Here is a 12,814-nt window from a genome sequence, read left to right as displayed (position 1 = left end):
GAATCTTCTGCTTCCATCAGTTAGACTGATGGGGTATATGCAGGGATATGTATCTCCACATCTTCTGTGGAGACAAATTCTGCACCTCTTATATGTGTTTTGACTTGCTAATTTAAACAGCAGCACTTTGTAGAATCATTAATGACAGCAGCATACTTTATCCCAATGGGGAGTCACAAATGAATAGAAGGAAGCTGGAGCCAAAAACGTAAGATAAGAGAACTCCCCTCCCATTGCCTCTGAAACCCCAGAACTGTCAAAACCACAGTCACTGGCACCACCCAAATCTCTGCCAGCCCCTCAGGCAGAATCCCAAGTGTTCTAGGCCTCTGGCATCACACACATTTAGGTAGCTGTCATGATCCTGCTGAAAAGCGAACATATCATGAGGGAAAAAAGAAAACCAGGTGTAATTTGGACTTCCATATATAACAAAAGCACAAAATAAAATGAAAACCCAGAAGCATGGTGATGGCTCACTCACAACTCATAGCAGAGATGGTTACGAGCAGCGGATGGGAAGCCAACGCATCAAACACAGCCTCAAAAGAAGAGCCCAAAAGAACTGTAAAACAGAGAGAAACCCAAAGAAAAACATGATAAAAAACAACAAAATGAGAAAAAAATTAAACAGAAATGAATTAAAAACCAATTCAATATTGTATCCCTCCAGAAACCTGGGTCTCTTGCTTAGCTGTTGTCATCTCCCAGCATCCTCCTGAGGTGTCTTGGCCCGGGATATACTTAGTTTCATTCAGACAAAAAGCATTGAGTGGCCTGTGAGACTTGTGAGTGCGCTGTAAAGTGGTGAGAGGGGTCCCTCTAGGGACTAACTTCCCCCTGCTCACACATCACACCTAATACAAAAACCAAAGTTGAGAGCAGATGGGTACAGCCTAACCCCAGGTCAGTCGCATGGTTCTGCCGTGGTTTTCGGTCCTAAAATTCTCTGATATGTACACCTCCCTTCTTCCCCCAATCAAATTGATCTAATAACCAGCAAGTGGATTTGCTCTTCCTTGTCTCTTGGCCTTTTCACCCATAGCGAGTTCCAAAGTTAGCGTGTAAGTTTCTAAATCCCAACAGATCTGTCCCCTTCCCCGTTTGAATTGTCATGGGTTCCCACCCAAGATATTTGGCTTTTTATGCAACCAGCACCTTGCTTTCTCACCAGCAATCTCCATACAGTCACTGGCTTGCCAACTTTACATGCTTCACAGCTGCCAGCTTCAGGCATCTTCCCCTTCCCTGATGATTGCTGCAGTGCTCCACCTAGAAATAGCGGGGTCTCCGCTGTCTGTGGTGGGGTGCTGCATGGTGGTTTGAAAGAGAGCAGAATGAAGGTCAGTGCTGCTTCCAGGCCACGCGAGCAGTCACTGTATCTTAAGATATGAACTGCACAGTATGGAAACATGAGGGACACCCTGATCAGAGGCAAGAGCTCATATTATAATATAACATAAAACCTTAAAACTCAGTTCAGTAAAATGAGAATAGACCTTGGCTGGGAGATACTTATTCCAACAGAAATCAACTAATCCAAAGCAATCAACCCAACGGAGTTTCTTATTTGAGTGTCAGTATTTGTCTTCTCTAAAAATGTGCAAGTTCTAAGAATTCCACAGTTTTTGCACTTTTACTTTTAACAAAGTTGCTTCTTAATAGTCTCCTACTATTCCTTCCAAAGCAAAAGGCCCAAAGGAGATGAATTAAAATGCCATCTTTCCTTTTTTACTTTAGGAGAATTCAAAGTTTCCAATGGACTTTAACATCAGCAAAGACAAAGGGAACAATCTTGTCTTTCTGAATAGCATGCGCCAACCATCTTATCATGCGATTCCTGAGCCAGAACTTGTGCTGAAGATAAGGATGCCTTTCTCACATCAGAAACAGGGCTAAGAATGAGCATTTTTTTAATCATAAGCTTATTCCAGGTGTAATCCTATTACTCAATTATCATTCAATTTTTAACAAGAGAATTTTGGCCTCAGAGCTGCACTTGCTTCTTACATGCATGGTCCCCCAGGGGAACAAGTAGCACAGAACACTCCCATGAAAAGCACAGGGAGCACTAAGTGAGGAAGAGAAGTTTGTCATGCACTGTAACACAGAGCAGGGGAACCACTGAAAAGGAAATGTTTTGGAGAGCATTTCGGAGTATTAGTCATTCTTATTTGAGATTTATAGATCACAATGCCTTCCTGGAATCAGATGGAGAAGATGGTCCTTTTCTACCAGAAGGAAGAAGACAAAAGACAGTCATGACAAGCACTGAGATGCAGCAGAGCTAAGCTCAAATCTCTCCAACCCTTGGTCAGACATGAAAACCACATCTTCCTCCTTCCAGAGTACATCCTCCCCCCTAAGCCACAGCGTGCTTTGAGATGCAGGTCTAAGAACATCCATGTTGGAAAGGATTCCTTTTGCATAGAATAACTGAATATTTATTATCAAGAGAGAGAAAGGGTATGATAGGCACTGTGTAACCTGCAGCAAATGCACTTACCTGCTGGAGGGGAGATTTGACCTGCAACCCACCTCAATGTTCACTCACCCAGGGAGTGAAGCCCCTGTTCCTTTACCACCAGACACAGTAACAGCTTTCTGTTCCTCTCTCTGTAGTTCAGTGGGAAGAAGAATCAGAGCTTCAAGTAGAACAGCATCAACCAGACACATTCAGAAGTGCTGTACCCCCCCTGCAGCTTAGCAATAAAGGCACTCAGAAACGGATAACGGGAGCTTGGTTCCCTGCAAACATATATGGGATTTGAGCCTGAGTTGTCCTTCCTTTTGCCCCACTCCTGTAGCATAAGAGCTCTAGCCAGAGAGCTGCTACATAAATAAAACCATCAACACCTGATGTAGATGATTTGAGGTCACCCTCACTGAACCAGGGCTTCCAGGGGAGGAAAAGAGAGAAGCAGCTAGTTATACAAGATACCAGAGCCCCTGCTTGCTATTAGATTTTTCAAATCCATCAGCTAGTCTGCTTTTCATACATTTAATTTCAACTGCACTAGCTTTCTGTAGTTGTAATGTTTTAAACCAGAACAAGAACTCTTTTCTCAAGTCCAAATTTGCTACTCCAACAATGGAAGTATCAATGAGATTCACAGTGATCTGCTTTATAACTAACCCATGCCCACAGAAATGGCATTTCTATAAATATATTAAATGTACAATATTTTTAAAGACATAGGTCCTTTTTTTTTTCTCCCCTTTTCCACATCTCTGTGTGAACCAATGTGGCTATGCTGTGCTTTCAGCCTTTTACCTGATGACCTTTTTACAATACAAAGTTCAAGACAAAAATTATATCCCTTCCTAAGCTAATGTAGTACTCTGAGTACTACAGCTCCACAAATCTGTTTATTTTCCTGCAAAATGTTCATCTCCTAGATAACATTACAGCTTTACATACATTTCAAGTGCAAAGTAAGCATGAAACCTACTGGGCTGCTCTGTTGGAATATTTGGGGTCTTGGGATGTAGGAGTTAATACCCTTTGTGTTATTTTATAGCTCATTTTGCACTGGGGGGGAAAAAACCTACTTTAGTGGAAAAAACTACCATACTCTCCTCTTCTCATACCTTGTTCACTGCAGCAAAGTTTATTTTTACCACTATGCACATTTGGAAAATAAATACTTTTTTCCTTTAGCTGACACATTTCTGCAGCCTTCATCATGCTCGTCTAAACAGGCTATGCACTGTCCTGCCTACAACATCAGCTTTCTGCCCACTGGCTCACAGAGCCACCCTCGCACATGTGCAGTATCTTCAGCAATGCACTGCAAACTACTGCAGTGCAGTCTGAGCCACGAGGAGATCGAGATCTAATCAATGGGCTGCAGCTGACTAAGCTAAAAAAATGCTTGCTGAGCATAACAGCCCAGTGTCAGATCCTGCAACGGGGGGTAGACTCCAGGAAAAACATAGCCTCTCCTATATTTTCAAATAAATAATTAAGACCGTGCTGCTACACCCTCAACCGCTTTCAATTAATAACTGTGGAGCCACAGTGAATATATTTCTGAAGGCTGGGTGTCAAAGACAGAGGAAAAGTATAATGCTTTCTATACTGCACATCAGTGACAAAACTAGCAGACCTGAACAAAGACCAGTAATGATCAAGGAGTTATTGCCCAAAACCTGACCTACATTAGCACAGACGACCTTCATGACTGAGAACACTTCCAGTAAACAAGCATATGTTGTTCATCGTATTATCTGTATAACAACATTTATGTCTATTTTCCCTTCCAAGTTTAAATTTTCTTCTCAAGTCTTACTTCTCCATATTGAACACATTCTGCTAGTCCTGCTCTCTTATATAAAAGTTAATGCAAGATGCAAATTTTGACTTGTGTGGTTTCCATAGAAGATACTTTCTCAAATTAAAAAAAATAAAACAAATCAACTTTTCATTCATTCATTCTCATTCATTCATTCCCCAGCTGCTTACCTCTGTTGTCCTAAGAAGTGCATCAGCACTGACTGCTTATACTGCTGCATAGGTGGGTTGTACAACCAGGACATCACAGTGAATAAAACTGCTCATGTCTCTATCTGAACTATGGCAGAAAGTTGCATCTAGAGGAAACAACATTTAAATCCCTAAAAAAGCTCTCTCCATCCTGTAATACCAAATTTGTAATGGAAAGTTTTGGGATTTACCCCAAAATGGACTACTTTTTTCTTTTTTTTCGGGGGGGTGGGGGCGGGGTGGGGTGGGGGCGGTGGAATTACGAATAGAAAACTAGACTTTTTTCTCAGAACAGTACCCTCTGTATCTGAAAGCACTTACTAACTAGAGCTGATCTAACAGATACTCTCCACGAGTCATCTCTTCTTAAGCAGATCTCCGAGCTTTCCAGGACTGAGAAACACATGGCTTGAACTACTGCTCACTTCAGACTCACTTGGATGGGAACCCTCATGCTGATAACAAAGTAAATAACGCATTAGTGTAACCATATAAAAAACTATGCTTCCTTGCCGCTAAAGGTACAAACCAGCACAAATACTGGGAAGATCCCATGAGGAGATCCCAGGTATTGTGGAATGTGGGAGGATGCAGAACATAAGCTTGAAAAACAAGGACAGTAGCCTTAGATGAGGCAATGGGATTGCTTTAGGTATTAAGGGAAGGAAAAACTGCTTTCTATATATCAGTAGTCTGGACAAAGGTCAGGGTGGTCTATGATAGCACTGCCCCCAAACTACTCATATTTCCCAATTTTCTTCTCCAACGAGGCAAAAATGGGGAGCAAATGTTCTGCAGGAATACCTCTGATATGGAAGAGAACACCAGTTCTTTCTTTTAGGTCTTTTTAAAATGTTTCTAAACAGATTTTATATTTACCCACTTCCCAGCTGCTGGGCTACTTTGTCTGCAGGCAACCACAAAGTGAGGCCACTGCAAAAATGTCTGAGGAAAGCAGCTAAAAAGCAAAGCATGCTAAAGCCAGCTTTTTTAACAGTAGATGGCAAAGATGGCCTGCATCCATAACTGCTGCTAGCATCACATTGTGACCAACACAAGGAGAAAGCCTCTTTTGCAAGGACGAGGCCAACAGATACTCAGTCCACCTCAGATGAGTCTAAAGTTTTCTCTCAGGTGTGCTGTGAGAACTCTGAATATCCACCATCTCGTCAAGGGTCACAGCAGTGATCTCTGATTTGTCCCGGTGAATTTTAATGTCTGAGCACCTTCTTGAAAGCTGTTGAGTATCAAACAGGCGATACCTGTGCCAGCTCAGAAGCCACTATCACATATGTGAAATCAGAACTGCTCTCTCGCACCACGAGCATCACCTTTTATCTACACAGAATTTCACCTGCCAGTTTATAGCCCCCGCCCCCCCCCCCCCCCCCATTTTCTATAGCTGCCCCTTACTTTTCCCACAGCACACTCTGTCCCATCACTGCTATTTAGACCAGTCTCTGACCTGCACACACGTGCTCTATTACTCTTCCCAATGCATTGACTACCTGTGGCAGCAAGTGGTGCCTCAGGAATAAATGCATCCCTTTATTTGTCTAAATTTATCACCTGCTTCACTGAATATCTTGTTCCTACATTAACCAAAGAGAACAGAGGCTCTCTCATTCGCCTCTCAAGACTTTACAGTATTTTACAGACTTTATGAAATTCCTTTTACTCACCTTCTTGTTCAAGTTATAATCACAACCTTTTCGATCCCTCTTCATGCGAGTTTGTCATTACTGTCTTCTGAATACTGTCTAGCTCTGCAATACCTTCTCTGAAACTGGATGGGTGGTATCTTACGCACCATCAACTGTTATCTCATCTAGATTTGTATAAAGGCACTAAAAAAGATTTTGTAGCTTTCATCATCCTGTTCCATGTGGACTATAACAACTGCATCACTGGCTCGATGCATCTCAGCTGGTAACCTGCCTCCAGCCCTCTAGAAGGTGCTTCTGGATATCCTACAGGTAGGGTACATGTAGTTGGGCAGATGCAGTCCCCTTGCATTCTGTTTAATTGGGCATGTGCAATACTCATTTTTAAAAGGTATAATGTTGGTTCAGACCCCATGTACCAGAATGAATACTTGAAAGTCTCCTAAAGAACAAGATCAGTAGAAATGTGGTTAGCTGGGATGTAATGAGGAAAAGTCTACACAGCTTTTCTAAGGGAAAGCAGCATATCACCATAAGTGTTCTCTGCATGATTTGTGTATATAGACAAGGGAAACCTAGTTCATACAGTACATCTAAGTTTTAAAAAACATCAGCTCTTGAGAAAGTCCACACTTCAAGAAATTATAGCGCAAATGACAATGTTTCTCTCTCATTTGAGAGGTAGCAATTACGGTTGTCCTTTAAAGAGGCAACAAACTCAAAGACCTGCACACAAGAGCTTCATGATGCAACCTGGTCAAAGTTATGTTTTCAATTTCCCCTCTCCTGTTACATTATTTATCATACAGTAAGACAAGAAAGTTTTGAGATCAGCCAACTTCAGAATTTGATTTCCTTTAGATCAAAGTTTAACTGTGATATTCTTGATGTTCAACAAACACTTTGGCACGAAAAGCATGAAAATTTTGATTTCATTTCCCCCTCTATTTATGGTATTTATAAGCAGCACAGTAAAGAGGCAACTAACAGAGCTGTAGCAGTTGTGACAGCAGCAAGCAAAACAAGGCTACAAAGGGGCCCAGAAACTCCGCTCCATACAGTGTGGACCTGACTGAGTCTGCAATGTTGGTGGTGATGGGCCACAGGGCCTGGTCCCCAGCATGGGCTGATGCAACTATGTTTAGCACACTGGAGACCTCAGCCCAGAAAAAGCCCCAAAGAAAGAATGTGGTCATCCACAATGGGCTGCAGAGAGCACCTGGTGCCTCTGCAGTGGCCTCATTTCTAGAATTACTTTGGTTGAGGTGCAAAGTTGCCAGGTGAAGGAGCTGTGGTGAGGTGGGAAAGAAGGTGAGCAGACTGTGTAGCATCAGGGAGGGTGAACAAGAGATCAACAGAATCTCTGCAGAGCCTCTGAAAATCATAACCCTTGTTATACAAGTAAAAAGGGACAACTAGCAGTTGTGCTTAAAGGAGCAACAGATGGAGAATCTGAAGAGGAGGGAAGCTAGCAGCAGAAGGAAGGCTCCAGCTCCACATGCAGACCTGCAGTTGCAGAATTGATTTAGTAACCTGGGAACTGGTGAGGAGGAACAAGACCTGCCAGGAGAGCCAGCTGAGCCTGAATCAAAAATCCCTACCAAGAAGCAAAAGGTGAGTGATGGTCACTGAAGACTTCTTCCTGCAGGAAATGGAAGCCCCATCTAATGGCCTGACTTGATGTCTCAAGAGCTTTGTGGCTTGTTGGGGGCCTACATATGGGATGATAAGGACAGATTGCCAAGGTTTGTGTGGCCCTCTGACTATTTGTCATTCCTGCTCATTCATGGGAGCACCAAAAGCACCTGTTTTCCAAGGGGTGACTTTGAGTATACTAATTGTGACTGATGTGTGGGCATGGGGGCCCACGTGCTGTCCTCCTAAATCCTGTCAATGAGTGGGAAAGACTTAGGTAGAAGTGCATGCATCCTATAATTCAGCACCTAGCTATGAAAGACAAGGCTTTGGCTTCTACAGCCATGTGTCTCTCTTGAGGAAAAAGGACTGTTGGTGAAAGAAGGGACCCGTGTGACAGAGTGGCAAGAGCAACTTTTGTGACAGCTTTGCATCTAGGCTTGCTAACCTAGTGAGAAGGGCTTAAAGCAGGTACAACAGGAGATGATTACTGTAATCTGAAGAGAAATGGAAAAACAGAGGCTGTGAGGAGGTGCCCCGGGAGATGATGATAGAAGCTCTTATGCCTCCCCTGAGAAAGCAGCACAGCTGGCAGACCACCTCAAGTCCCTGTCCACAAATATATATACACGTGAAACAAACAGGAGTAATTAGTGGTCCATGTGTGATTACAAAACTATTATCTCACTGGGATTACAAAGACTTGGTGGGACAGCTCACATGTCTGGAGTGCTGCAATGAACGGAAAGGACTGAGAAGGCAAGAAGGTGCATTTGCACAGGAGTGGCTTGAATGTATGAAGCTTTCCTTGGAGCAGGTGATGAGACAGTTACTACTGATGTGTAAGTGATCAGCACCAACTAACACAGGTAAGCACCTGCTACTGACTACCTGATCAAGAAGGGAAAGTAGATGAATCCTTCTTCAGACAACTGAAGGAAGGCTTGCAACACAGCAGGCTTGAATAACTCCTGCATCTGCCCAGAGAGGCAATATGGTGGGGTGAAGCAACCCAGGAGTTTTCTGGTGAGCACTGAGCATTGAGCAGAACCAGAAAAACAAGACATGAAGGTTCAGAGTCACACACAGACATGGGGGGTGTGTGTGTGTGAAAAGGACAAAAGGACAACAAGGAACAGGAGCAGAGTTTCTTCTCTCCAGGATTAGATCATTTGCCCAAAGTCTGGAAGTCTTAGGTTCAATAACCTCGTCTTCTATCTCTCCTGACAGCAGAGTACCACAAACATCATGTATTTAAGCCACAGGCAGAACAGAAACAGGTGTATTGTAATGTCTTTCATTGAAGCTTTACACCCTTGCACAAAATTAAGACATACTCCCTAGAAAATGGACCTCAGGAGTCTGTCAGCCCTGGAGATGGCCCTGTTTACTGTGACTAATTTTTCCACTCTGTTTCCATAAAGGTGTAAGTATTGAGCACAAACAGATGTTATTAAGGGTAATGGACAAGGAACACTTTGTGAATTATCATTGACACTGCTCCCTTGAGAAAGGGGAAATCCCAGGTCAAACACACTCTGCTGAGTACAGATCACAGATCTTAACTGGTATTTGCCACCTTTCAAAAAGGAGAGTGAGGCTTGGAAGGGCAGGGAGGAGCAGTACAAGAATCAGCATCTCCTCTAGCAGTTTTGTCAGCTGCCTGTCTTTTCCTTCATTTCCCTGTCTTCAAAAGTGTTTGGAAACAAAACCCTCTGGAAAGATTAAATTTTTTGCACTAGCAGCCTGTCCTGTTTATCATAATAGCCCGAGTCCCTCCTGCTAGCTAGATGTTGGTTCTGATCCAAACGCCAGAAATGCTGATGGTAGCCAAAGTAACAGCCTTCAGCCAGGCCCTAAGCAGTTCGCAACACACAGCGGACACCAAATGGCTACGTAACTGATGCACATCTGCTCTACCTGTCCAAAGGAGTAACTGTCAAAGACTGACTTCTACAGCCCTTGGAGAAATAGGAAGTAATGAGACTGTTGAGAACAGCTGAGTTCCCCTGATTGGTAACAGAGGGGAAAATTGTTGCTGATGCTTCCTTACGCACCTTCTGGCTCCAGCCATCTTCTGTCTTTATAGTGCAAGCTGAGTTCCTACAGATTGTTATCCAGGAGATTTTTTAACATCTGACAAGGGGCGAGAGGTAGAAGGGTGAGACCATTCCTGTGGAAGCAAATCTGCATGACAACAGCTTTTCTCCAAAGAGTAGCATCTGTGCTAATATTAGCATCCCACATAAGGTAGATCAGTTTTGTTTCCCTAGAAGCACAGAATAAATTCACATTCAGAATAAATTTGGATATAGCTAAGCCAAGTGGCCCACAACTTAACAAATGCCAAGCAATCAAGGTGCAAAAACATACAAACCAAATATGCATGACTCATCAGAATCTTAGCAAATTAACAGCTCCCTAGGTAAAAGCTACTGAGGTAGCCCTTGAAATTCAAGAGTCTGGAAAGCCAGAGTGGGAACAGCTGAGGATGAAAGAACTAATGCTCAATGAAGAGCATGGAGGGTAGAAATGACCCCACCTCAGAGCTTTGTTCAATCTCTAGGAAATCAAAGTGAGACCTTTTTTAGTGATAGTCTATGCTATCTGCCTTTTCATATAAAAAAATTAGTATTGTTTGACATCAGTGAATTGCACATTAAAAAGTAAATATGTAAAGTCAGTGCCAACACAGATTTCTAGAGGTTTTTGCTCCACAGAATCACTGGCTTTTCCCTTTTTAAAAAGTGACCAAAAACAAGAAGGCAAAAGGTAAGTTAAAAATCCATAACAAAACCACATCATCCTAACAGCCAGGCCCATTATCTGTACTACCAGCAAGTCATTCAGAGTCTTTCTGAAAAGCTGACAAGCAGGACTAAGATTATGAATTTTGGAGAATGTGAAAATCAGCTAATACTTTTTAACGTATCATTCATAAAGTATGACAATGCTTCTGAAACCGTAGGAAACTGCAGGGAACCTACTTGAGCAGAAAAAGTCTGTTAATAAATGAATACAATTAAAAGCAAAATGCAGACATGCTTGCAGAAAAAGAGAAAGTGAGGTCCTTCCCCCATCTATCTTGTGTATTGTACCTCAGAACCAAATCACAAAAAACCTAGGCTCAGGATGATCATGTTATAAATCTGGGAATTGTATTCTTCATGGATAAAGGAACTGAAGGAGAATGGAGAAAGAAGAATGTACCTTATTGGCTTGAAATAATCTCTTTGGCAAAACAAAAGAAAGTTCTTAATTAAAAAAAGGAAAAAAAAAACACCAAAAAATCTCATTTCACTTGTCTTCATACTGCCCTTCAACCCCATCTCCTTCCTAATCCTCAGTGCATTATCTGGGCAGCAGTCACACCATGCTTCTTCAGGCAAATGTCTCAGTCTGGTAAGTGGGACTCAAGAGTGGTATCAGAGAGCAGGGACACAAAAGGATCAAACAACCCAGTGACTATAACAACGCTAAAATGGGTTGAAGTAAATATTTCTGTATTTTTTATTGTATCACTTCTGTCAAAATGCCTCACCACCTGAGGTGCAGCATGGGAGAATAGGTACATTAGGTATATGAGACTCTACCCCATACGATCCCCCCACATCCCAAACAAACTGAGACTTTTTACCATTTTCAGCACACTATGCTCCCATCCCTCTGGGGATCCTGCTGTCTTTTTTCAGGAAAAGATTATGTGTCATTAGCCCTTCTATAAGACCCATCTGTGGCAAGCAAGCAACCAGCCACCAGAATAATCAGAATTAAGACCAACCTTCTCAGAGTCCTGCATCCTAATAAAGCCCCACCTCACTCACACCAACCCAAGCAGGACACAGCTTGCGAGACACAGCTGAAGAATCTTTTGCCCTGAAAAATACTAATGTTGTTTCCAAAAACAGGGCCTGGGAGTGTTCTCTAAGGATGTAGCAAAACAAAAGTAAAGTAACTTTACCTTAGTGGGAGAAAGGAAGAAAACAGAGGATCCAAAAGAAGAGACATCTGGAGTAATTAGTTTCTTCAATTGTAAAGAAAGAGCAGTGTTCAAACAATGGGACTTGAAAGGCAGACATAAAACATAGTTGCTTCACTGAAGCAACGAAGAGATTTTGCAGAAAAACCAAATGCCAGTTTCAATCCATAATGGGCTTGAATTCTGATTGCAGAAAGAGGAAAGGAGTGGGGCTGCATTTTGAAAAGGGCAATATGGAGAAGGGTTATCCCCAAACTAAACAGCATTGACAAGGAAGATCAGCAGCACATAGTGTGTGTCTTTTTAAGAATAAGACGCAGACACAACCTTTGCAGCTGCTCCCATCTACAACTAAAAAGAAAAGGTTTGCAATGTCCAACTGAAAAGACTTATAAAAAAAGAAGAAAAAAATAGAATCCCCCAGCTGCGTTCATCTACTAAAGACACAAAATCTGCTCACTGGTCTTTGTTTTCTTCCCACTCCCCAACCATATCCTGCACTACAGAGTCTTCGAATTTAGCTCTCACATTGTCAACATTTTCCAGAACAACAATTATCTTGCAGATGGAAAAGATGTGCAGACCAAAAGGTATAAGCCTAGGATGAGAAACAGAGAGACTGTCTGAGCCCACCCTGCTTGCACTGCATTGGAAAATAAATCTAGGTATGCCTGACTAATACTAGACCATCTGAAACGTAACGTATCCTTATGAGTGACCCCAGATAACACAGGACTGGTAAAAGCACTGAAGATAACATACATATCACATGGTGTAAGTTATGCCCCCTGCCCTTACCTCCCCTCTAATACTCCTGCTAAGAAATTTGGACAGAGGGCAATATACACAAAACTAAGCCAGGCAAGGCTGAGAACAGCATTACAGGCTGCAGTTCACAGTAAGCTCGGCCTTAGAGATCAGGTCAGCCTCTAAGTTCTAGCAGTTTTTTCATAAAAAGCTTTAAGAACGCACCAACCTGGTTCCCCAGATTGCAGAGAACTGAACTAGACCAGCCCTCTGGGACTACAGAAATCACATGGTCAGCACCGG

The 12,814-nt window shown here is 42.5% G+C and overlaps 1 protein-coding gene across 8 annotated transcripts in view; it reads right to left on the bottom strand.

Annotated features, from left to right (window-relative positions):
- TTBK1 (tau tubulin kinase 1) overlaps positions 1–12,814 on the bottom strand; it is a 131,700-nt gene that overhangs the window by 62,710 nt on the left and 56,176 nt on the right. Inside the window, exons 1-3 of one of the 8 annotated variants that reach the window (XM_080408903.1) lie at positions 4,466–5,733; positions 1,159–2,748; positions 485–565 (exon numbers count right to left, since the gene is read on the bottom strand). The exons of 4 other annotated variants lie outside the window; for them this stretch is intronic. The gene's annotated coding sequence lies outside the window, so the exon portion shown is untranslated. 3 more of the 8 variants (XM_080408901.1, XM_080408902.1, XM_080408904.1) reach the window with 3 other exon arrangements.

This window comes from Falco punctatus (genome assembly GCF_963210335.1).
Source record: "Falco punctatus genome assembly, chromosome: 12".
Lineage (NCBI taxonomy): Eukaryota > Metazoa > Chordata > Aves > Falconiformes > Falconidae > Falco > Falco punctatus.
The sequence above is the reverse complement of the archived record's forward strand: the minus strand, read 5'-3'. Positions and strand labels throughout refer to the sequence as shown.